The following is a 25,771-nucleotide window of genomic DNA, read 5'->3' as shown; positions in this document are numbered from 1 at the left end:
TATTTTAAGCTTAGAAGTAAAATTTTTTAAAATTTTAAAAATTTTGAATTCAATTTATCAAAAAACGGACTAAATGGTCTAAAAAAAAATGAAATACATTTTTTTAAATTATCACTGAAGTCAGCAACAATCCTTAAAAATTTGACATGGTGGTACTAAAGTTGATTATTTCTTATAACTGGAAGGGTATACAAACTTCGACTTGCCGAAGTTAACTTTCTTTCTTGTTGACATATTTTCTTATAATATTGAGAATATAATTTTTTATTTTTTTAATAATCATGCAAAGCCACGGCACACAGCAAGCTCTTTTTGACCTACACCATTAATTCTACGAACAAGCCTCTCATTAAGTAAATTTTCATATAAATGAATTTAGAGACACAAAAACCGATAGCCCGGCTAGCTTTATTAAGTTTAACTTAAAAGTTTAATATTGGCCGAACCGGCCAATAGCATTCTTTTCGGCGAAGCTGAGAGGAGCACAACTTAATTACAGCGTAACGGAAAAAGAGTGCCTCGGAGCAGTAAAAGCCGTGGAAAGATTCCGTCCCTAAGTGAAGTTAATTGCGTTTACTATCGTTACCGAACACGCAAGCCTGCAATGGCTTATGAAGGATTAGAACAGGAGACTAGCGCGGTGATCGGTAGCATTACAAGCATTCGACTTTGTTCTTCGATTTTGAGACAACGGAGTTTGAGAATCCTGAATACTTGAAAAGACTTTCATTGATTGAAGAGCATGGAGGAGACAAGTTTCCAGACTTACATGTGGTCAAGAAGAAGCACTTCAACAGAAAGGAAAGTGATGAAATTGAATGGAAACTTTGGACTACGGAAGCACTGACGAGGGGTATGGGGGTATGGCAAAGACCTCAGAAAGACTTCAGAATATTTATTACTGTCCCAAAATGGTAGTTCAAGTCTGAGAATTTGCAGAAGAATGCGAAAACTGCAAGGAAAACCAACACACAACGCTGATAAAGCGACCAGTGATGGGAAGAAGTTACGCACGGATCGACACATTTAAAAGCTATATCTGGATTTCCTAGGAAAGTACCACCGTTCTCGCCGAGGAAATTCCATCTTATTAATCTCGTTGGATAACCTAACCAAGTTTGTGTGGTAAAAAGCGATGCCGAAGGCCACATCGACAGCTGTGATCAGATTCCAGCAAGACGAAATATTTACCAAAATTAGATTTCCGGAAACACCACATGGACAACGGAAAACAGTTTTTCTTCAAGAAATTTTAGAATATGCTGCAAGAATACACATGAGGACAGGGAGATAAGCATCACAATCCAATGCATCGGAGACAGTAAATCAATCCATATTAGCAGCAATTCGAGTGAATATCCAGGACGACCACACGCGATGGGATGTTGCTTAGGTCACGCATCCATAACAGTACAGAAACTTTGCCATACTATACCATGTTCGGATAACATATGTTTACGAAGGGAAAAGATTACTCGCTGGCTCGCAAGTTGAATGCTATGAATGAAGCTGAGTGAGCCCAATTGCCCAAATTTGAACGACAACAGCGACTTACCGGGATAAGAAATCTATAAGTACCTTTAGCAAGAATAGGAATTCAAAGTTTTTCAGAAAGTACACTAAATGTTGAGACACAAAAGCGTTGGGAAATTAATTGTACGCTTTGTAAAACTTGCGAACAAAAGTTCCCGGCTAGCAAACTACACTCATCAGAGATTAAACTCCTGTCGCGAGACGACCATCGAAACCGTATTGTGCTTGTTATTTGCTAAATTATCAAAAGAATACAAATTAACATAAGTTAACCGGACAGAGAGTCAATGTCCGAAGACTGAGCGCTGGTCACATTGCTGACACTGCATTTGACCGGACGCTCGTGCATAGCAGGCAACACAGCCGCTATGAAGCTCTCTTATTCGTTAAGCTTAAGCAGTTCATTCGAAGAATAAAGAACACAAGTTCTATACAAAACAACTTCGGCAACCGCCGTTAGATATTTTATTATTTCGATTCTGACTGAGTCTCTAGGCCAGCAGGAAAAGGAGAATAGTTATCTCCCAACATAATCATCCTAATTGTACAGTAGATGACCAGTGACCGTGGCGATGTACAATGCACAGTGTAGCGAACCCTTGGACGCTGTTAAGTGTTTACCGAAAATTTCGGGAACACAGTAGTCGTATGTGTCTCGGCAAGCGGCGTCAACGTATCACATATTTAGACACATGATGGCAGCTCCCGCCACTATCAAGCTGTTATTATTATTAGAAGTAATGAAAGCGGACTCGCTGATGCGGCACTATCTTCGTTTCGGACTGTGTTGAATTTCGACGCGATCATAAATCGCTTGGACTTCACATACAGCGACAAACGACCGATGCATGTCATCAAACAAGAGTTAGGCACCCTCAGACTGGGTAGTCTGACATTGTTACAGTATTGCGATGAGGTTGAGAACTTGTCATTTGAAACAGCTATGGGAAAGGTATTATGCGACAAATTCCGAGAAGACGCTTTGTGGGTATTCATTTGCGGCCTTAAGAGAAACCTCACAGATGAGCTTTTTGCGGCAAAACTCATAGACATGCCATCCGCTCTCGCCTTGGCACAAGAGGTAGAATCAAATCTTGAGAATCAAATCTTTGCGAGAAGTCAAGAGGATAGGTATAAAAGAGCAGGGACAAAGTCGCCAGAGCGCCAGCAAGACAAAATCTCTCAGCAGAATCAACAAGTTCAACAGTGCAACAACTGACCCAAAAAAAGTCCAAGCCATTCAAGACTTCCCTGAACCAAAATCCGCGTTCGAAGTCAGGTCATTCCTTGTGTATCAGGCTTAAGTTCACGTCTGCTTTATTCGCTGAGAACTGTCTGTCCGATTCTACGCAAACTAGTCTCTCAGTTTTAAAGCTATCGGGCTTTCCCAAAAGTCTTCTTTCTATTGCAGGTAGTACATAAGTCGGATCCAATCGGATCGAACAACTATATCTTATAGCTCACATAGGAACTATCGATGAAAAAAATTATATCTGTCGTGTTTTTTCACACAATATTCTAAGCTTGAAAGTAACATTTTTTAAAATTTTAAAAATTTTGAATTCAATTTATCAAAAAACGGACTAAATCGTCTAAAAAAAAATGAAAAATTTAAATTTAAAAATTTGACATGGTGGTACTAAAGTTGGTTATTTCTTATAATATACAAACTTCGGCTTGCCGAAGTTAACATTCTTTCTTGTTGACATATTTTCTTATAATATTGGGAATATAATTTTTTATTTTTTTAATAATCATGCATAGCCACGGTACACAGCAAGCTCTTTTTGACCTACACCATTAATTCTACGGACAAGCCTCTCATTAAGTAAATTTTCATATAAATGAATTTAGAGACACAAAAACCGATAGCCCGGCTAGCTTTATTAAGTTTAACTTAAAAGTTTAATATTGGCCGAACCGGCCAATAGCGTTCTTTTCGGCGAAGCTGAGAGGAGCACAACTTAATTACAGCGTAACGGAAAAAGAGTGCCTCGGAGCAGTAAAAGCCGTGGAAAGATTCCGTCCCTAAGTGAAGTTAATTGCGTTTACTATCGTTACCGAACACGCAAGCCTGCAATGGCTTATGAAGGATTAGAACAGGAGACTAGCGCGGTGATCGGTAGCATTACAGGCATTCGACTTTGTTCTTCGATTTTGAGACAACGGAGTTTGAGAATCCTGAATACTTGAAAAGACTTTCATTGATTGAAGAGCATGGAAGAGACAAGTTTCCAGACTTACATGTGGTCAAGAAGAAGCACTTCAACAGAAAGGAAAGTGAGGAAATTGAATGGAAACTTTGGACTTCGGAAGCACTGACGAGGGGTATGGGGGTATGACAAAGACTTCAGAATATTTATTACTGTCCCAAAATGGTAGTTCAAGTCTGAGAATTTGCAGAAGAATGCGAAAACTGCAAGGAAAACCAACACACAACGCTGATAAAGCGACCAGTGATGGGATCGACACATTTAAAAGCTATACCTGGATTTCCTAGGAAAGTACCAGCGTTCTCGCCGAGGAAATTCCATCTTATTAATCTCGTTGGATAACCTAACCAAGTTTGTGTGGTAAAAAGCGATGCCGAAGGCCACATCGACAGCTGTGATCAGATTCCAGCAAGACGAAATATTTACCAAAATTAGATTTCCGGAAACACCACATGGACAACGGAAAACAGTTTTTCTTCAAGAAATTTTAGAATATGCTGCAAGAATACACATGAGGACAGGGAGATAAGCATCACAATCCAATGCATCGGAGACAGTAAACCAATCCATATTAGCAGCAATTCGAGTGAATATCCAGGACGACCACACGCGATGGGATGTTGCTTAGGTCACGCATCCATAACAGTACAGAAACTTTGCCATACTATACCATGTTCGGATAACATATGTTTACGAAGGGAAAAGATTACTCGCTGGCTCGCAAGTTGAATGCTATGAATGAAGTTTAGTGAGCCCAATTGCCCAAATTTGAACGACAACAGCGACTTACCGGGATAAGAAATCTATAAGTGACTTTAGCAAGAATAGGAATTCAAAGTTTTTCAGAAAGTACACTAAATGTTGAGACACAAAAGCGTTGGGAAATTAATTGTACGCTTTGTAAAACTTGCGAACAAAAGTTCCCGGCTAGCAAACTACACTCATCAGAGATTAAACTCCTGTCGCGAGACGAGCATCGAAACCGTATTGTGCTTGTTATTTGCTAAATTATCAAAAGAATACAAATTAACATAACACTGCATTTTACCGGACACTCGTGCATAGCAGGCAACACAGCCGCTATGAAGCTCTCTTATTCGTTAATCTTAAGCAGTTCATTCGAAGAATAAAGAACACAAGTTCTATACAAAACAACTTCGGCAACCGCCGTTAGATATTTTATTATTTCGATTCTGACTGAGTCTCTAGTCCAGCAGGAAAAGGAGAATAGTTATCTCCCAACATAATCATCCTAATTGTACAGTAGATGACCAGTGACCGTGGCGATGTATACTGCACAGTGTAGCGAACCCTTGGACGCTGTTAAGTGTTTACCGAAAATTTCGGGAACACAGTAGTCGTATGTGTCTCGGCAAGCGGCGTCAACGTATCACATATTTAGACACATGATGGCAGCTCCCGCCACTATCAAGCTGTTATTATTATTAGAAGTAATGAAAGCGGACTCGCTGATGCGGCACTATCTTCGTTTCGGACTGTGTTGAATTTCGACGCGATCATAAATCGCTTGGACTTCACATACAGCGACAAACGACCGATGCATGTCATCAAACAAGAGTTAGGCACCCTCAGACTGGGTAGTCTGACATTGTTACAGTATTGCGATGAGGTTGAGAAAAGCTCACCTATGGTCAACTTGTCATTTGAAACAGCTATGGGAAAGGTATTATGCGACAAATTCCGAGAAGACGCTTTGTGAGTATTCATTTGCGACCTTAAGAGAAACCTCACCGATGAGCTTTTTGCGGCAAAACTCATAGACATGCCATCCGCTCTCGCCTTGGCACAAGAGGTAGAATCAAATCTTGAGAATCAAATCTTTGCGAGAAGTCAAGAGGATAGGTATAAAAGAGCAGGGACAAAGTCGCCAGAGCGCCAGCAAGAAAAAATCTCTCAGCAGAATCAACAAGTTCAACAGTGCAACAACTGACCCAAAAAAAGTCCAAGCCATTCAAGACTTCCCTGAACCAAAATTTGCGTTCGAAGTCAGGTCATTCCTTGTGTATAAGGCTTAAGTTCACGTCTTCTTTATTCGCTTAGAACTGTCTGTCCGATTCTACGCAAACTAGTCTCTCAGTTTTAAAGCTATCGGGCTTTCCCAAAAGTCTTCTTTCTATTGCAAGTATAACATAAGTCGGATCCAGTCGGATCGAACAACTATATCTTATAGCTCACATAGGAACTATCGATGAAAAAAATTATATCTGTCGTGTTTTTTCACACAATATTCTAAGCTTGGAAGTAAAATTTTTTAAAATTTAAAAAATTTTGAATTCAATTTATCAAAAAACGGACTAAATGGTCTAAAAAAAAAAATGAAATACATTTTTTTTAATTATCACTGAAGTCAGCAACAATCCTTAAAAATTTGGCATGGTGGTACTAAAGTTGATTATTTTTTATAACTGGAAGGGTATACAAACTTCGGCTTGCCGAAGTTAACTTTCTTTCTTGCTGACATATTTTCTTATAATATTGGGAATATAATTTTTTATTTTTTTAATAATCATGCAAAGCCACGGTACACAGCAAGCTCTTTTTGACCTACACCATTAATTCTACGAACAAGCCTCTCATTAAGTAAATTTTCATATAAATGAATTTAGAGACACAAAAACCGATAGCCCGGCTAGCTTTATTAAGTTTAACTTAAAAGTTTAATATTGGCCGAACCGGCCAATAGCATTCTTTTCGGCGAAGCTGAGAGGAGCACAACTTAATTACAGCGTAACGGAAAAAGAGTGCCTCGGAGCAGTAAAAGCCGTGGAAAGATTCCGTCCCTAAGTGAAGTTAATTGCGTTTACTATCGTTACCGAACACGCAAGCCTGCAATGGCTTATGAAGGATTAGAACAGGAGACTAGCGCGGTGATCGGTAGCATTACAAGCATTCGACTTTGTTCTTCGATTTTGAGACAACGGAGTTTGAGAATCCTGAATACTTGAAAAGACTTTCATTGATTGAAGAGCATGGAAGAGACAAGTTTCCAGACTTACATGTGGAAGAGGGACCTATGGTCAAGAAGAAGCACTTCAACAGAAAGGAAAGTAATGAAATTGAATGGAAACTTTGGACTACGGAAGCACTGACGAGGGGTATGGGGGTATGACAAAGACCTCAGAAAGACTTCAGAATATTTATTACTGTCCCAAAATGGTAGTTCAAGTCTGAGAATTTGCAGAAGAATGCGAAAACTGCAAGGAAAACCAACACACAACGCTGATAAAACGACCAGTGATGGGAAGAAGTTACGCACGGATCAACACATTTAAAAGCTATACCAGGATTTCCTAGGAAAGTACCAGCGTTCTCGCCGAGGAAATTCCATCTTATTAATCTCGTTGGATAACCTAACCAAGTTTGTGTGGTAAAAAGCGATGCCGAAGGCCACATCGACAGCTGTGATCAGATTCCAGCAAGACGAAATATTTACCAAAATTAGATTTCCGGAAACACCACATGGACAACGGAAAACAGTTTTTCTTCAAGAAATTTTAGAATATGCTGCAAGAATACACATGAGGACAGGGAGATAAGCATCACAATCCAATGCATCGGAGACAGTAAACCAATCCATATAAGCAGCAATTCGAGTGAATATCCAGGACGACCACACGCGATGGGATGTTGCTTAGGTCACGCATCCATAACAGTACAGAAACTTTGCCATACTATACCATGTTCGGATAACATATGTTTACGAAGGGAAAAGATTACTCGCTGGCTCGCAAGTTGAATGCTATGAATGAAGTTTAGTGAGCCCAATTGCCCAAATTTGAACGACAACAGCGACTTACCGGGATAAGAAATCTATAAGTGACTTTAGCAAGAATAGGAATTCAAAGTTTTTCAGAAAGTACACTAAATGTTGAGACACAAAAGCGTTGGGAAATTAATTGTACGCTTTGTAAAACTTGCGAACAAAAGTTCCCGGCTAGCAAACTACACTCATCAGAGATTAAACTCCTGTCGCGAGACGAGCATCGAAACCGTATTGTGCTTGTTATTTGCTAAATTATCAAAAGAATACAAATTAACATAACACTGCATTTTACCGGACACTCGTGCATAGCAGGCAACACAGCCGCTATGAAGCTCTCTTATTCGTTAATCTTAAGCAGTTCATTCGAAGAATAAAGAACACAAGTTCTATACAAAACAACTTCGGCAACCGCCGTTAGATATTTTATTATTTCGATTCTGACTGAGTCTCTAGTCCAGCAGGAAAAGGAGAATAGTTATCTCCCAACATAATCATCCTAATTGTACAGTAGATGACCAGTGACCGTGGCGATGTATACTGCACAGTGTAGCGAACCCTTGGACGCTGTTAAGTGTTTACCGAAAATTTCGGGAACACAGTAGTCGTATGTGTCTCGGCAAGCGGCGTCAACGTATCACATATTTACACACATGATGGCAGCTCCCGCCACTATCAAGCTGTTATTATTATTAGAAGTAATGAAAGCGGACTCGCTGATGCGGCACTATCTTCGTTTCGGACTGTGTTGAATTTCGACGCGATCATAAATCGCTTGGACTTCACATACAGCGACAAACGACCGATGCATGTCATCAAACAAGAGTTAGGCACCCTCAGACTGGGTAGTCTGACATTGTTACAGTATTGCGATGAGGTTGAGAAAAGCTCACCTATGGTCAACTTGTCATTTGAAACAGCTATGGGAAAGGTATTATGCGACAAATTCCGAGAAGACGCTTTGTGAGTATTCATTTGCGGCCTTAAGAGAAACCTCACAGATGAGCTTTTTGCGGCAAAACTCATAGACATGCCATCCGCTCTCGCCTTGGCACAAGAGGTAGAATCAAATCTTGAGAATCAAATCTTTGCGAGAAGTCAAGAGGATAGGTATAAAAGAGCAGGGACAAAGTCGCCAGAGCGCCAGCAAGAAAAAATCTCTCAGCAGAATCAACAAGTTCAACAGTGCAACAACTGACCCAAAAAAAGTCCAAGCCATTCAAGACTTCCCTGAACCAAAATTTGCGTTCGAAGTCAGGTCATTCCTTGTGTATAAGGCTTAAGTTCACGTCTTCTTTATTCGCTTAGAACTGTCTGTCCGATTCTACGCAAACTAGTCTCTCAGTTTTAAAGCTATCGGGCTTTCCCAAAAGTCTTCTTTCTATTGCAAGTATAACATAAGTCGGATCCAGTCGGATCGAACAACTATATCTTATAGCTCACATAGGAACTATCGATGAAAAAAATTATATCTGTCGTGTTTTTTCACACAATATTCTAAGCTTGGAAGTAAAATTTTTTAAAATTTAAAAAATTTTGAATTCAATTTATCAAAAAACGGACTAAATGGTCTAAAAAAAAAATGAAATACATTTTTTTTAATTATCACTGAAGTCAGCAACAATCCTTAAAAATTTGGCATGGTGGTACTAAAGTTGATTATTTTTTATAACTGGAAGGGTATACAAACTTCGGCTTGCCGAAGTTAACTTTCTTTCTTGCTGACATATTTTCTTATAATATTGGGAATATAATTTTTTATTTTTTTAATAATCATGCAAAGCCACGGTACACAGCAAGCTCTTTTTGACCTACACCATTAATTCTACGAACAAGCCTCTCATTAAGTAAATTTTCATATAAATGAATTTAGAGACACAAAAACCGATAGCCCGGCTAGCTTTATTAAGTTTAACTTAAAAGTTTAATATTGGCCGAACCGGCCAATAGCATTCTTTTCGGCGAAGCTGAGAGGAGCACAACTTAATTACAGCGTAACGGAAAAAGAGTGCCTCGGAGCAGTAAAAGCCGTGGAAAGATTCCGTCCCTAAGTGAAGTTAATTGCGTTTACTATCGTTACCGAACACGCAAGCCTGCAATGGCTTATGAAGGATTAGAACAGGAGACTAGCGCGGTGATCGGTAGCATTACAAGCATTCGACTTTGTTCTTCGATTTTGAGACAACGGAGTTTGAGAATTCTGAATACTTGAAAAGACTTTCATTGATTGAAGAGCATGGAAGAGACAAGTTTCCAGACTTACATGTGGAAGAGGGACCTATGGTCAAGAAGAAGCACTTCAACAGAAAGGAAAGTAATGAAATTGAATGGAAACTTTGGACTACGGAAGCACTGACGAGGGGTATGGGGGTATGACAAAGACCTCAGAAAGACTTCAGAATATTTATTACTGTCCCAAAATGGTAGTTCAAGTCTGAGAATTTGCAGAAGAATGCGAAAACTGCAAGGAAAACCAACACACAACGCTGATAAAACGACCAGTGATGGGAAGAAGTTACGCACGGATCAACACATTTAAAAGCTATACCAGGATTTCCTAGGAAAGTACCAGCGTTCTCGCCGAGGAAATTCCATCTTATTAATCTCGTTGGATAACCTAACCAAGTTTGTGTGGTAAAAAGCGATGCCGAAGGCCACATCGACAGCTGTGATCAGATTCCAGCAAGACGAAATATTTACCAAAATTAGATTTCCGGAAACACCACATGGACAACGGAAAACAGTTTTTCTTCAAGAAATTTTAGAATATGCTGCAAGAATACACATGAGGACAGGGAGATAAGCATCACAATCCAATGCATCGGAGACAGTAAACCAATCCACATAAGCAGCAATTCGAGTGAATATCCAGGACGACCACACGCGATGGGATGTTGCTTAGGTCACGCATCCATAACAGTACAGAAACTTTGCCATACTATACCATGTTCGGATAACGTATGTTTACGAAGGGAAAAGATTACTCGCTGGCTCGCAAGTTGAATGCTATGAATGAAGTTTAGTGAGCCCAATTGCCCAAATTTGAACGACAACAGCGACTTACCGGGATAAGAAATCTATAAGTGACTTTAGCAAGAATAGGAATTCAAAGTTTTTCAGAAAGTACACTAAATGTTGAGACACAAAAGCGTTGGGAAATTAATTGTACGCTTTGTAAAACTTGCGAACAAAAGTTCCCGGCTAGCAAACTACACTCATCAGAGATTAAACTCCTGTCGCGAGACGAGCATCGAAACCGTATTGTGCTTGTTATTTGCTAAATTATCAAAAGAATACAAATTAACATAAGTTAACCGGACAGAGAGTCAATGTCCGAAGACTGAGCGCTGGTCACATTGCTGACACTGCATTTGACCGGACGCTCGTGCTATGAAGCTCTCTTATTCGTTAAGCTTAAGCAGTTCATTCGAAGAATAAAGAACACAAGTTCTATACAAAACAACTTCGGCAACCGCCGTTAGATATTTTATTATTTCGATTCTGACTGAGTCTCTAGGCCAGCAGGAAAAGGAGAATAGTTATCTCCCAACATAATCATCCTAATTGTACAGTAGATGACCAGTGACGCGAACCCTTGGACGCTGTTAAGTGTTTACCGAAAATTTCGGGAACACAGTAGTCGGAATGGTCTCGGCAAGCGGCGTCAACGTATCACATATTTAGACACATGATGGCAGCTCCCGCCACTATCAAGCTGTTATTATTATTAGAAGTAATGAAAGCGGACTCGCTGATGCGGCACTATCTTCGTTTCGGACTGTGTTGAATTTCGACGCGATCATAAATCGCTTGGACTTCACATACAGCGACAAACGACCGATGCATGTCATCAAACAAGAGTTAGGCACCCTCAGACTGGGTAGTCTGACATTGTTACAGTATTGCGATGAGGTTGAGAAAAGCTCACCTATGGTCAACTTGTCATTTGAAACAGCTATGGGAAGGTATTATGCGACAAATTCCGAGAAGACGCTTTGTGGGTATTCATTTGCGGCCTTAAGAGAAACCTCACAGATGAGCTTTTTGCGGCAAAACTCATAGACATGCCATCCAACTGACCCAAAAAAAGTCCAAGCCATTCAAGACTTCCCTGAACCAAAATCCGCGTTCGAAGTCAGGTCATTCCTTGTGTATCAGGCTTAAGTTCACGTCTGCTTTATTCGCTTAGAACTGTCTGTCCGATTCTACGCAAACTAGTCTCTCAGTTTTAAAGCTATCGGGCTTTCCCAAAAGTCTTCTTTCTATTGCAGGTAGTACATAAGTCGGATCCAATCGGATCGAACAACTATATCTTATAGCTCACATAGGAACTATCGATGAAAAAAATTATATCTGTCGTGTTTTTTAACACAATATTCTAAGCTTGAAAGTAACATTTTTTAAAATTTTAAAAATTTTGAATTCAATTTATCAAAAAACGGACTAAATGGTCTAAAAAAAAATGAAATACATTTTTTTAAATTATCACTGAAGTCAGCAACAATCCTTAAAAATTTGACATGGTGGTACTAAAGTTGGTTATTTCTTATAACTGGAAGGGTATACAAACTTCGACTTGCCGAAGTTAACTTTCTTTCTTGTTGACATATTTTCTTATAATATTGGGAATATAATTTTTTATTTTTTTAATAATCATGCATAGCCACGGTACACAGCAAGCTCTTTTTGACCTACACCATTAATTCTACGAACAAGCCTCTCATTAAGTAAATTTTCATATAAATGAATTTAGAGACACAAAAACCGATAGCCCGGCTAGCTTTATTAAGTTTAACTTAAAAGTTTAATATTGGCCGAACCGGCCAATAGCATTCTTTTCGGCGAAGCTGAGAGGAGCACAACTTAATTACAGCGTAACGGAAAAAGAGTGCCTCGGAGCAGTAAAAGCCGTGGAAAGATTCCGTCCCTAAGTGAAGTTAATTGCGTTTACTATCGTTACCGAACACGCAAGCCTGCAATGGCTTATGAAGGATTAGAACAGGAGACTAGCGCGGTGATCGGTAGCATTACAGGCATTCGACTTTGTTCTTCGATTTTGAGACAACGGAGTTTGAGAATCCTGAATACTTGAAAAGACTTTCATTGATTGAAGAGCATGGAAGAGACAAGTTTCCAGACTTACATGTGGAAGAGGGACCTATGGTCAAGAAGAAGCACTTCAACAGAAAGGAAAGTAATGAAATTGAATGGAAACTTTGGACTACGGAAGCACTGACGAAGGGTATGGGGGTATGACAAAGACCTCAGAAAGACTTCAGAATATTTATTACTGTCCCAAAATGGTAGTTCAAGTCTGAGAATTTGCAGAAGAATGCGAAAACTGCAAGGAAAACCAACACACAACGCTGATAAAACGACCAGTGATGGGAAGAAGTTACGCACGGATCAACACATTTAAAAGCTATACCAGGATTTCCTAGGAAAGTACCAGCGTTCTCGCCGAGGAAATTCCATCTTATTAATCTCGTTGGATAACCTAACCAAGTTTGTGTGGTAAAAAGCGATGCCGAAGGCCACATCGACAGCTGTGATCAGATTCCAGCAAGACGAAATATTTACCAAAATTAGATTTCCGGAAACACCACATGGACAACGGAAAACAGTTTTTCTTCAAGAAATTTTAGAATATGCTGCAAGAATACACATGAGGACAGGGAGATAAGCATCACAATCCAATGCATCGGAGACAGTAAACCAATCCACATAAGCAGCAATTCGAGTGAATATCCAGGACGACCACACGCGATGGGATGTTGCTTAGGTCACGCATCCATAACAGTACAGAAACTTTGCCATACTATACCATGTTCGGATAACGTATGTTTACGAAGGGAAAAGATTACTCGCTGGCTCGCAAGTTGAATGCTATGAATGAAGTTTAGTGAGCCCAATTGCCCAAATTTGAACGACAACAGCGACTTACCGGGATAAGAAATCTATAAGTGACTTTAGCAAGAATAGGAATTCAAAGTTTTTCAGAAAGTACACTAAATGTTGAGACACAAAAGCGTTGGGAAATTAATTGTACGCTTTGTAAAACTTGCGAACAAAAGTTCCCGGCTAGCAAACTACACTCATCAGAGATTAAACTCCTGTCGCGAGACGAGCATCGAAACCGTATTGTGCTTGTTATTTGCTAAATTATCAAAAGAATACAAATTAACATAAGTTAACCGGACAGAGAGTCAATGTCCGAAGACTGAGCGCTGGTCACATTGCTGACACTGCATTTGACCGGACGCTCGTGCATAGCAGGCAACACAGCCGCTATGAAGCTCTCTTATTCGTTAAGCTTAAGCAGTTCATTCGAAGAATAAAGAACACAAGTTCTATACAAAACAACTTCGGCAACCGCCGTTAGATATTTTATTATTTCGATTCTGACTGAGTCTCTAGGCCAGCAGGAAAAGGAGAATAGTTATCTCCCAACATAATCATCCTAATTGTACAGTAGATGACCAGTGACGCGAACCCTTGGACGCTGTTAAGTGTTTACCGAAAATTTCGGGAACACAGTAGTCGGAATGGTCTCGGCAAGCGGCGTCAACGTATCACATATTTAGACACATGATGGCAGCTCCCGCCACTATCAAGCTGTTATTATTATTAGAAGTAATGAAAGCGGACTCGCTGATGCGGCACTATCTTCGTTTCGGACTGTGTTGAATTTCGACGCGATCATAAATCGCTTGGACTTCACATACAGCGACAAACGACCGATGCATGTCATCAAACAAGAGTTAGGCACCCTCAGACTGGGTAGTCTGACATTGTTACAGTATTGCGATGAGGTTGAGAAAAGCTCACCTATGGTCAACTTGTCATTTGAAACAGCTATGGGAAGGTATTATGCGACAAATTCCGAGAAGACGCTTTGTGGGTATTCATTTGCGGCCTTAAGAGAAACCTCACAGATGAGCTTTTTGCGGCAAAACTCATAGACATGCCATCCAACTGACCCAAAAAAAGTCCAAGCCATTCAAGACTTCCCTGAACCAAAATCCGCGTTCGAAGTCAGGTCATTCCTTGTGTATCAGGCTTAAGTTCACGTCTGCTTTATTCGCTTAGAACTGTCTGTCCGATTCTACGCAAACTAGTCTCTCAGTTTTAAAGCTATCGGGCTTTCCCAAAAGTCTTCTTTCTATTGCAGGTAGTACATAAGTCGGATCCAATCGGATCGAACAACTATATCTTATAGCTCACATAGGAACTATCGATGAAAAAATTATATCTGTCGTGTTTTTTAACACAATATTCTAAGCTTGAAAGTAACATTTTTTAAAATTTTAAAAATTTTGAATTCAATTTATCAAAAAACGGACTAAATGGTCTAAAAAAAAATGAAATACATTTTTTTAAATTATCACTGAAGTCAGCAACAATCCTTAAAAATTTGACATGGTGGTACTAAAGTTGGTTATTTCTTATAACTGGAAGGGTATACAAACTTCGACTTGCCGAAGTTAACTTTCTTTCTTGTTGACATATTTTCTTATAATATTGGGAATATAATTTTTTATTTTTTTAATAATCATGCATAGCCACGGTACACAGCAAGCTCTTTTTGACCTACACCATTAATTCTACGAACAAGCCTCTCATTAAGTAAATTTTCATATAAATGAATTTAGAGACACAAAAACCGATAGCCCGGCTAGCTTTATTAAGTTTAACTTAAAAGTTTAATATTGGCCGAACCGGCCAATAGCATTCTTTTCGGCGAAGCTGAGAGGAGCACAACTTAATTACAGCGTAACGGAAAAAGAGTGCCTCGGAGCAGTAAAAGCCGTGGAAAGATTCCGTCCCTAAGTGAAGTTAATTGCGTTTACTATCGTTACCGAACACGCAAGCCTGCAATGGCTTATGAAGGATTAGAACAGGAGACTAGCGCGGTGATCGGTAGCATTACAGGCATTCGACTTTGTTCTTCGATTTTGAGACAACGGAGTTTGAGAATCCTGAATACTTGAAAAGACTTTCATTGATTGAAGAGCATGGAAGAGACAAGTTTCCAGACTTACATGTGGTCAAGAAGAAGCACTTCAACAGAAAGGAAAGTGATGAAATTGAATGGAAACTTTGGACTTCGGAAGCACTGACGAGGGGTATGGGGGTATGACAAAGACTTCAGAATATTTATTACTGTCCCAAAATGGTAGTTCAAGTCTGAGAATTTGCAGAAGAATGCGAAAACTGCAAGGAAAACCAACACACAACGCTGATAAAGCGACCAGTGATGGGATCGACACATTTAAAAGCTATACCTGGATTTCCTAGGAAAGTACCAGCGTTCTCGCCGAGGAAATTCCATCTTATTAATCTCGTTGGATAACCTAACCAAGTTTGTGTGGTAAAAAGCGATGCCGAAGGCCACATCGACAGCTGTGATCAGATTCCAGCAAGACGAAATATTTACCAAAATTAGATTTCCGGAAACACCACATGGACAACGGAAAACAGTTTTTCTTCAAGAAATTTTAGAATATGCTGCAAGAATACACATGAGGACAGGGAGATAAGCATCACAATCCAATGCATCGGAGACAGTAAACCAATCCATATTAGCAGCAATTCGAGTGAATATCCAGGACGACCACACGCGATGGGATGTTGCTTAGGTCACGCATCCATAACAGTACAGAAACTTTGCCATACTATACCATGTTCGGATAACATATGTTTACGAAGGGAAAAGATTACTCGCTGGCTCGCAAGTTGAATGCTATGAATGAAGTTTAGTGAGCCCAATTGCCCAAATTTGAACGACAACAGCGACTTACCGGGATAAGAAATCTATAAGTGACTTTAGCAAGAATAGGAATTCAAAGTTTTTCAGAAAGTACACTAAATGTTGAGACACAAAAGCGTTGGGAAATTAATTGTACGCTTTGTAAAACTTGCGAACAAAAGTTCCCGGCTAGCAAACTACACTCATCAGAGATTAAACTCCTGTCGCGAGACGAGCATCGAAACCGTATTGTGCTTGTTATTTGCTAAATTATCAAAAGAATACAAATTAACATAACACTGCATTTTACCGGACACTCGTGCATAGCAGGCAACACAGCCGCTATGAAGCTCTCTTATTCGTTGATCTTAAGCAGTTCATTCGAAGAATAAAGAACACAAGTTCTATACAAAACAACTTCGGCAACCGCCGTTAGATATTTTATTATTTCGATTCTGACTGAGTCTCTAGTCCAGCAGGAAAAGGAGAATAGTTATCTCCCAACATAATCATCCTAATTGTACAGTAGATGACCAGTGACCGTGGCGATGTATACTGCACAGTGTAGCGAACCCTTGGACGCTGTTAAGTGTTTACCGAAAATTTCGGGAACACAGTAGTCGTATGTGTCTCGGCAAGCGGCGTCAACGTATCACATATTTAGACACATGATGGCAGCTCCCGCCACTATCAAGCTGTTTTTATTATTAGAAGTAATGAAAGCGGACTCGCTGATGCGGCACTATCTTCGTTTCGGACTGTGTTGAATTTCGACGCGATCATAAATGGCTTGGACTTCACATACAGCGACAAACGACCGATGCATGTCATCAAACAAGAGTTAGGCACCCTCAGACTGGGTAGTCTGACATTGTTACAGTATTGCGATGAGGTTGAGAAAAGCTCACCTATGGCCAACTTGTCATTTGAAACAGCTATGGGAAAGGTATTATGCGACAAATTCCGAGAAGACGCTTTGTGGGTATTCATTTGCGGCCTTAAGAGAAACCTCACAGATGAGCTTTTTGCGGCAAAACTCATAGACATGCCATCCGCTCTCGCCTTGGCACAAGAGGTAGAATCAAATCTTGAGAATCAAATCTTTGCGAGAAGTCAAGAGGATAGGTATAAAAGAGCACGGACAAAGTCGCCAGAGCGCCAGCAAGAAAAAATCTCTCAGCAGAATCAACAAGTTCAACAGTGCAACAACTGACCCAAAAAAAGTCCAAGCCATTCAAGACTTCCCTGAACCAAAATTTGCGTTCGAAGTCAGGTCATTCCTTGTGTATAAGGCTTAAGTTCACGTCTTCTTTATTCGCTTAGAACTGTCTGTCCGATTCTACGCAAACTAGTCTCTCAGTTTTAAAGCTATCGGGCTTTCCCAAAAGTCTTCTTTCTATTGCAAGTATAACATAAGTCGGATCCAGTCGGATCGAACAACTATATCTTATAGCTCACATAGGAACTATCGATGAAAAAAATTATATCTGTCGTGTTTTTTCACACAATATTCTAAGCTTGGAAGTAAAATTTTTTAAAATTTAAAAAATTTTGAATTCAATTTATCAAAAAACGGACTAAATGGTCTAAAAAAAAAATGAAATACATTTTTTTTAATTATCACTGAAGTCAGCAACAATCCTTAAAAATTTGGCATGGTGGTACTAAAGTTGATTATTTTCTATAACTGGAAGGGTATACAAACTTCGGCTTGCCGAAGTTAACTTTCTTTCTTGTTGACATATTTTCTTATAATATTGGGAATATAATTTTTTATTTTTTTAATAATCATGCAAAGCCACGGTACACAGCAAGCTCTTTTTGACCTACACCATTAATTCTACGAACAAGCCTCTCATTAAGTAAATTTTCATATAAATGAATTTAGAGACACAAAAACCGATAGCCCGGCTAGCTTTATTAAGTTTAACTTAAAAGTTTAATATTGGCCGAACCGGCCAATAGCATTCTTTTCGGCGAAGCTGAGAGGAGCACAACTTAATTACAGCGTAACGGAAAAAGAGTGCCTCGGAGCAGTAAAAGCCGTGGAAAGATTCCGTCCCTAAGTGAAGTTAATTGCGTTTACTATCGTTACCGAACACGCAAGCCTGCAATGGCTTATGAAGGATTAGAACAGGAGACTAGCGCGGTGATCGGTAGCATTACAAGCATTCGACTTTGTTCTTCGATTTTGAGACAACGGAGTTTGAGAATCCTGAATACTTGAAAAGACTTTCATTGATTGAAGAGCATGGAAGAGACAAGTTTCCAGACTTACATGTGGAAGAGGGACCTATGGTCAAGAAGAAGCACTTCAACAGAAAGGAAAGTAATGAAATTGAATGGAAACTTTGGACTACGGAAGCACTGACGAGGGGTATGGGGGTATGACAAAGACCTCAGAAAGACTTCAGAATATTTATTACTGTCCCAAAATGGTAGTTCAAGTCTGAGAATTTGCAGAAGAATGCGAAAACTGCAAGGAAAACCAACACACAACGCTGATAAAACGACCAGTGATGGGAAGAAGTTACGCACGGATCAACACATTTAAAAGCTATACCAGGATTTCCTAGGAAAGTACCAGCGTTCTCGCCGAGGAAATTCCATCTTATTAATCTCGTTGGATAACCTAACCAAGTTTGTGTGGTAAAAAGCGATGCCGAAGGCCACATCGACAGCTGTGATCAGATTCCAGCAAGACGAAATATTTACCAAAATTAGATTTCCGGAAACACCACATGGACAACGGAAAACAGTTTTTCTTCAAGAAATTTTAGAATATGCTGCAAGAATACACATGAGGACAGGGAGATAAGCATCACAATCCAATGCATCGGAGACAGTAAACCAATCCATATAAGCAGCAATTCGAGTGAATATCCAGGACGACCACACGCGATGGGATGTTGTTTAGGTCTCGCATCCATAACAGTACAGAAACTTTGCCATACTATACCATGTTCGGATAACATATGTTTACGAAGGGAAAAGATTACTCGCTGGCTCGCAAGTTGAATGCTATGAATGAAGTTTAGTGAGCCCAATTGCCCAAATTTGAACGACAACAGCGACTTACCGGGATAAGAAATCTATAAGTGACTTTAGCAAGAATAGGAATTCAAAGTTTTTCAGAAAGTACACTAAATGTTGAGACACAAAAGCGTTGGGAAATTAATTGTACGCTTTGTAAAACTTACGAACAAAAGTTCCCGGCTAGCAAACTACACTCATCAGAGATTAAACTCCTGTCGCGAGACGAGCATCGAAACCGTATTGTGCTTGTTATTTGCTAAATTATCAAAAGAATACAAATTAACATAAGTTAACCGGACAGAGAGTCAATGTCCGAAGACTGAGCGCTGGTCACATTGCTGACACTGCATTTGACCGGACGCTCGTGCATAGCAGGCAACACAGCCGCTATGAAGCTCTCTTATTCGTTAAGCTTAAGCAGTTCATTCGAAGAATAAAGAACACAAGTTCTATACAAAACAACTTCGGCAACCGCCGTTAGATATTTTATTATTTCGATTCTGACTGAGTCTCTAGGCCAGCAGGAAAAGGAGAATAGTTATCTCCCAACATAATCATCCTAATTGTACAGTAGATGACCAGTGACCGTGGCGATGTATACTGCACAGTGTAGCGAACCCTTGGACGCTGTTAAGTGTTTACCGAAAATTTCGGGAACACAGTAGTCGTATGTGTCTCGGCAAGCGGCGTCAACGTATCACATATTTAGACACATGATGGCAGCTCCCGCCACTATCAAGCTGTTATTATTATTAGAAGTAATGAAAGCGGACTCGCTGATGCGGCACTATCTTCGTTTCGGACTGTGTTGAATTTCGACGCGATCATAAATCGCTTGGACTTCACATACAGCGACAAACGACCGATGCATGTCATCAAACAAGAGTTAGGCACCCTCAGACTGGTTAGTCTGACATTGTTGAAGAATTGCGATGAGGTTGAGAAAAGCTCACCTAAGGTCAACTTGTCATTTGAAACAGCTATGGGAAAGGTATTATGCGACAAATTCCGAGAAGACGCTTTCCGGCCTTAAGAGAAGCCTCACAGATGAGCTTATCGCGGCAAAACTCAAAGACATGCCATCCGCTCTCGCCTTGGCACAAGAGGTAGAATCAAATCTTGAGAATCAAATCTTTGCGAGAAGTCAAGAGGATAGGTATAAAAGAGCAGGGTCAAGTCGCCAGAGCGCCAGCAAGACAAAATCTCTCAGCAGAATCAACAAGTTCAACAGTGCAACAACTGACCCAGAAAAAGTCCAAGCCATTCAAGACTTCCCTGAACCAAAATCCGCGTTCGAAGTAAGGTCATTTCTTGTGTATCAGGCTTAAGTTCACGTCTTCTTTATTCGTTTAGAACTAACTCTCTGCTCGCAGGCAACTCTCTTTTCAACCCCCGTTTTCCGGTTCTCTGGAGAGAGCATCTCCTCTCTCGAGGATCGAATAGTGTGACCAGAGCAGATTCATATACTCTGCCCTCTTCATATAACTTTGAGCATAACAACATAATATTTAGAACAAGTGTATTGCATATAAGCACGCCTGTTACAATGTAGAATAGCCAGCCTGTTACACGTGGCCTTGCACGTTAATACAGATGTTATATAAAAGATTTAGCTTCGGTAGCATGACCTATTCTAGACATCTTAAAGAGCAAAAATGGAAACTTTAGCAGTCATAGATCGCGAAATATTCCAGAACAATTCTCTGAGGCGCAGCAACAAGCGTTTTGGAAACATTTTGTCATCTGAAAACGTCATGTTAAGATACCCTGATTATAAAAAGCAGATGGTATAATGATTTTAGTTAGAAGTTTGCAACGCAGTAAAGGAGACGTTTCCGACCCTATAAAATATATATATTCTTGATCAGCCCCACTAGACGAGTCGATCTAGCAATGACTGTCTGTCCGCCTGTCTGTCCGTTTCAACGCAAACTAGTCTCTCAGTTTTAAAACTATCGGGCTAAAACTTTCCCAAATGTCTTCTTTCTATTGCAGGTAGTACATAAGTCGGATCCAATCGGATCGAACAACTATATCTTATAGCTCACATAGGAACTATCGATGAAAAAAATTATATCTGTCGTGTTTTTTAACACAATATTCTAAGCTTGAAAGTAACATTTTTTAAAATTTTAAAAATTTTGAATTCAATTTATCAAAAAACGGACTAAATGGTCTAAAAAAAAATGAAATACATTTTTTTAAATTATCACTGAAGTCAGCAACAATCCTTAAAAATTTGACATGGTGGTACTAAAGTTGATTATTTCTTATAACTGGAAGGGTATACAAACTTCGGCTTGCCGAAGTTAACTTTCTTTCTTGTTGACATATTTTCTTATAATATTGGGAATATCATTTTTTATTTTTTTAATAATCATGCATAGCCACGATACACAGCAAGCTCTTTTTGACCCACACCATTAATTCTACGACAAGCCATTCATTTAGTAAATTTTCATATAAATGAAATTAGAGACACAAAAACCGATAGCCCGGCTAGCTTTATTAAGTTTAACTTAAAAGTTTAATATTGGCCGAATCGGCCAATAGCGTTCTTTTCGGCGAAGCTGAGAGGAGCACAACTCAATTACAGCGTAACGGAAAAAGAGTGCCTCGGAGCAGTAAAAGCCGTGGAAAGATTCCGTCCCTAAGTGAAGTTAATTGCGTTTACTATCGTTACCGATCACGCAAGCCTGCAATGGCTTATGAAGGATTAGAACAGGAGACTAGCGCGGTGATCGGTAGCATTACAGGCATTCGACTTTGTTCTTCGATTTTGAGACAACGGAGTTTGAGAATCCTGAATACTTGAAAAGACTTTCATTGATTGAAGAGCATGGAAGAGACAAGTTTCCAGACTTACATGTGGAAGTGGGACCTATGGTCAAGAAGAAGCACTTCAACAGAAAGGAAAGTGATGAAATTGAATGGAAACTTTGGACTACGGAAGCACTGACGAGGGGTATGGGGGTATGGCAAAGACCTCAGAAAGACTTCAGAATATTTATTACTTTCCCAAAATGGTAGTTCAAGTCTGAGAATTTGCAGAAGAATGCGAAAACTGCAAAGAAAACCAACACACAACGCTGATAAAACGACCAGTGATGGGAAGAAGTTACGCACGGATCAACACATTTAAAAGCTATACCAGGATTTCCTAGGAAAGTACCTGCGTTCTCGCCGAGGAAATTCCATCTTATTAATCTCGTTGGATAACCTAACCAAGTTTGTGTGGTAAAAAGCGATGCCGAAGGCCACATCGACAGCTGTGATCAGATTCCAGCAAGACGAAATATTTACCAAAATTAGATTTCCGGAAACACCACATGGACAACGGAAAACAGTTTTTCTTCAAGAAATTTTAGAATATGCTGCAAGAATACACATGAGGACAGGGAGATAAGCATCACAATCCAATGCATCGGAGACAGTAAACCAATCCATATAAGCAGCAATTCGAGTGAATATCCAGGACGACCACACGCGCCATACTATACCATGTTCGGATAACATATGTTTACGAAGGGAAAAGATTACTCGCTGGCTCGCAAGTTGAATGCTATGAATGAAGTTTAGTGAGCCCAATTGCCCAAATTTGAACGACAACAGCGACTTACCGGGATAAGAAATCTATAAGTGACTTTAGCAAGAATAGGAATTCAAAGTTTTTCAGAAAGTACACTAAATGTTGAGACACAAAAGCGTTGGGAAATTAATTGTACGCTTTGTAAAACTTGCGAACAAAAGTTCCCGGCTAGCAAACTACACTCATCAGAGATTAAACTCCTGTCGCGAGACGAGCATCGAAACCGTATTGTGCTTGTTATTTGCTAAATTATCAAAAGAATACAAATTAACATAAGTTAACCGGACAGAGAGTCAATGTCCGAAGACTGAGCGCTGGTCACATTGCTGACACTGCATTTGACCGGACGCTCGTGCATAGCAGGCAACACAGCCGCTATGAAGCTCTCTTATTCGTTAAGCTTAACAGTTCATTCGAAGAATAAAGAACACAAGTTCTATACAAAACAACTTCGGCAACCGCCGTTAGATATTTTATTATTTCGATTCTGACTGAGTCTCTAGGCCAGCAGGAAAAGGAGAATAGTTATCTCCCAACATAATCATCCTAATTGTACAGTAGATGACCAGTGACCGTGGCGATGTATACTGCACAGTGTAGCGAACCCTTGGACGCTGTTAAGTGTTTACCGAAAATTTCGGGAACACAGTAGTCGTATGTGTCTCGGCAAGCGGCGTCAACGTATCACATATTTAGACACATGATGGCAGCTCCCGCCACTATCAAGCTGTTATTATTATTAGAAGTAATGAAAGCGGACTCGCTGATGCGGCACTATCTTCGTTTCGGACTGTGTTGAATTTCGACGCGATCATAAATCGCTTGGACTTCACATACAGCGACAAACGACCGATGCATGTCATCAAACAAGAGTTAGGCACCCTCAGACTGGTTAGTCTGACATTGTTGAAGAATTGCGATGAGGTTGAGAAAAGCTCACCTAAGGTCAACTTGTCATTTGAAACAGCTATGGGAAAGGTATTATGCGACAAATTCCGAGAAGACGCTTTCCGGCCTTAAGAGAAGCCTCACAGATGAGCTTATCGCGGCAAAACTCAAAGACATGCCATCCGCTCTCGCCTTGGCACAAGAGGTAGAATCAAATCTTGAGAATCAAATCTTTGCGAGAAGTCAAGAGGATAGGTATAAAAGAGCAGGGTCAAGTCGCCAGAGCGCCAGCAAGACAAAATCTCTCAGCAGAATCAACAAGTTCAACAGTGCAACAACTGACCCAGAAAAAGTCCAAGCCATTCAAGACTTCCCTGAACCAAAATCCGCGTTCGAAGTAAGGTCATTTCTTGTGTATCAGGCTTAAGTTCACGTCTTCTTTATTCGTTTAGAACTAACTCTCTGCTCGCAGGCAACTCTCTTTTCAACCCCCGTTTTCCGGTTCTCTGGAGAGAGCATCTCCTCTCTCGAGGATCGAATAGTGTGACCAGAGCAGATTCATATACTCTGCCCTCTTCATATAACTTTGAGCATAACAACATAATATTTAGAACAAGTGTATTGCATATAAGCACGCCAATGTAGAATAGCCAGCCTGTTACACGTGGCCTTGCACGTTAATACAGATGTTATATAAAAGATTTAGCTTCGGTAGCATGACCTATTCTAGACATCTTAAAGAGCAAAAATGGAAACCTTAGCAGTCATAGATCGCGAAATATTCCAGAACAATTCTCTGAGGCGCAGCAACAAGCGTTTTGGAAACATTTTGTCATCTGAAAACGTCATGTTAAGATACCCTGATTATAAAAAGCAGATGGTATAATGATTTTAGTTAGAAGTTTGCAACGCAGTGAAGGAGACGTTTCCGACCCTATAAAATATATATATTCTTGATCAGCCCCACTAGACGAGTCGATCTAGCAATGACTGTCTGTCCGCCTGTCTGTCCGTTTCAACGCAAACTAGTCTCTCAGTTTTAAAACTATCGGGCTAAAACTTTCCCAAATGTCTTCTTTCTATTGCAGGTAGTACATAAGTCGGATCCAGCAGGATCGAACAAATATATCTTATAGCTCCCATAGGAAGTATCGGGGAAACAATTAAAAAAATTATATCTTTTATGTTTTTTAGCATATAACCTCCTACGCTTGGAAATAACATTTTTTAATTGGTTTTGAATTTCGAATTAAATTTTATCAAAATCGGACGACTATATCATATACCTGTCATAGGAACAATAGGAAAATTATTGGTAAAGTAATATGAAAAATTATATCTTCGGTGTTTTTTAACATATAACATCCTTAGCTTGGAAATAACATTTTTAATTAGTTCGGAATTTCGAATATAATTTTATCAAAATCGGACGACTTTATAATATCGATGCCATAGGTACTATCGAAAAATTAGTGGTAAAATGAAAAAATTATATATTTGGTGTTTTTTATCATATAACCTCTTACGCTTGGAAATAACATTTTTTATTGGTTTTGAATTTCGAATTAAATTTTATTAAAATCAGACGACTATATCATATAGCTGCCATAGAAACAATCGGAAAATATGAAAAAAATTATATCTGTCGTGGTTTTTCACACATAACAATCTAAGCTTGGAAGAAACATTTTTAAAATTTTTAAAAATTTCGAATTCAATTTATCAAAAAACGGCCTAAATGGTCTAAAAAAAAAAAATGAAATACATTTTTTTTAATTATCACTGAAGTCAGCAACAATCCTTAAAAATTTGACATGGTGGTACTAAAGTTGATTATTTCTTATAACTGGAAGGGTATACAAACTTCGGCTTGCCGAAGCTAACTTTCTTTCTTGTTGACATATTTTCTTATAATATTGGGAATATCATTTTTATCATTTTTTATCACGATCACGCAAGCCTGCAATGGCTTATGAAGGATT

The 25,771-nt window shown here is 39.5% G+C and overlaps 1 long non-coding RNA gene across 6 annotated transcripts in view; it reads right to left on the bottom strand.

Moving 5' to 3' along the window:
• LOC127011807 (uncharacterized) overlaps positions 1–25,771 on the bottom strand; it is a 32,038-nt gene that overhangs the window by 5,722 nt on the left and 545 nt on the right. For 2 of the 6 annotated variants that reach the window (XR_007765171.1, XR_007765166.1), the window contains exon 2: positions 6,312–6,778. This is a non-coding gene — a long non-coding RNA (uncharacterized LOC127011807). Of the gene's footprint in view, positions 1–3,232; positions 3,326–6,311; positions 6,779–18,102; positions 18,570–25,771 lie in introns of those variants that run through there. The other 4 variants (XR_007765170.1, XR_007765169.1, XR_007765167.1 and 1 more) reach the window with 3 other exon arrangements.

The sequence above is a fragment of the Drosophila biarmipes genome, unplaced genomic scaffold (assembly GCF_025231255.1).
Source record: "Drosophila biarmipes strain raj3 unplaced genomic scaffold, RU_DBia_V1.1 ptg000009l, whole genome shotgun sequence".
In the NCBI taxonomy this organism is placed as follows: domain Eukaryota; kingdom Metazoa; phylum Arthropoda; class Insecta; order Diptera; family Drosophilidae; genus Drosophila; species Drosophila biarmipes.
The sequence above is the reverse complement of the archived record's forward strand: the minus strand, read 5'-3'. Positions and strand labels throughout refer to the sequence as shown.